Source organism: Papaver somniferum, chromosome 6 (assembly GCF_003573695.1).
Source record: "Papaver somniferum cultivar HN1 chromosome 6, ASM357369v1, whole genome shotgun sequence".
Lineage (NCBI taxonomy): Eukaryota > Viridiplantae > Streptophyta > Magnoliopsida > Ranunculales > Papaveraceae > Papaver > Papaver somniferum.
This window is the reverse complement of record NC_039363.1, coordinates 1,110,124-1,111,818: the sequence shown is the minus strand read 5'-3', so window position 1 is coordinate 1,111,818 and position 1,695 is coordinate 1,110,124.

Here is a 1,695-nt window from a genome sequence, read left to right as displayed (position 1 = left end):
TTTTTTTTTTTTTTTTTTATAGAACAAGGAAACACTTTTGATACATATACAAAAGGAAACAAAAATTACATGACGCTTTGCAAGAGGTAGCCCTTTTTGATGCACCCAGTTAAATTCGATGGTTGTTTTTCTTAATGTAACCTCCACCTTCTATCCCAACCAACCAAAGAACAAGCTAGTCAAGTTTCGTTCAGTATTCTAAAGTGATTGGCAATCGTAACTTCCTATCAAACACCTTGAAGATCGAGGCCATACATGTATTGGTAGATCGTGCGCGTGCAAATTTCTTATCACTATGTGAATTGTGCTAGAATCAGGGTGCCTAAATATCTAGACTAAGACTCCTAATAAAAATACATATTTGCACAAGAGTCAACATTTCAAGGTAAATGAGCTCCCTTTTTATGATTTTTTAATTTTTTACTTTTTTATTTTGATTTTTCAATTTTTTTGGAATTTTTCAATTTTTTCAAAAAGAAGAAGGAGTTCATTTTCAATTATGGCATATTATCGTGGTATCTACTCTATACCCCCAAACCTAAACTAAACATTTTCCTCAATGTTTCAAAATATGGAAAGAATTAAAAGGCAACATATGGAAAGGGACATGCTGAGTAGAGTAAAAGGAGAGAGAATACCCGATTTCGGCGAAAGCAAAATTAAAACTCCGTTATTCAAGGCAAAAATCCAACATATTTCAGCCGAGATCATATTGGATTAGAAAAATATATACAAAAGGAACAAAAGAGTTTTTAAGAAATTTTATCTACTGGATTATATACAAAAATTCACCATACACCAAAAGTCTAAAGAGTTGAGGATCAACCCAAAAGAAAAAGTGTAGAGACATAGACAGTTTCACACAATAATAATATGATAGGCATGCAAGTGAAGCTGTGAAACAAAATGAGCTACCCCCAAACCTGGATTTTACAGAAGATATAATTTTGAAAACAAAATCGCGCAGTTTCGGGGGTTCATCATGCACAAGGTCTAGCTCAAAGTGGACTGTGCTAGGGACGGGCAAACATGCAATTTCCAACTGTGGTTCCTCAAAGATATTATACTTAGATGCAAAATAGTCCAAGAGGACTTGGGAAGCACACAGTTCCATTCCTAGTTTAGGGACTCTCAGAAAAGTCGGTTTGACAATATGGGTACAAACCAAATCTAGGTTGGGTGGAAGGCCATCAGATTGTGACTTAGGTAGAAGAATAGGCATATCATTATCAATCAAATCAAAATCTCCTAACTCATCTACACATGTCACATCATGCTCACAATCATCAATCAAATTGGCAAGATCACAATCAGAATCATCAACATCATCAACATATTTATTCTCGTGTATCGGCACATCAGGGGAAACATCACATGGAATACTAGAAGAAATATCATGCATTAAGGTCGGGGCAGAGAAGCCTAATGTATTTGAACCCAAAGGTTCCATAACATTTTCAGTATAGACATGTTCTTCTAACATAACATCATAATCATCATCATCATCATGATAGGGATTTTGCAATCTAGGATAATTTTCAATCCTAAGGTCGGAGCTATTACAAGAATAAAACTCTAATTCATGGGGGTGACTCATATCATGTGGTGTTGTTCCTGTTTCCCTAACGGATTCCCATTGATGGGTTTTCTCTGCAATCTCAGCTAAAAAATTCCATGCATCATCCACAGATTTAT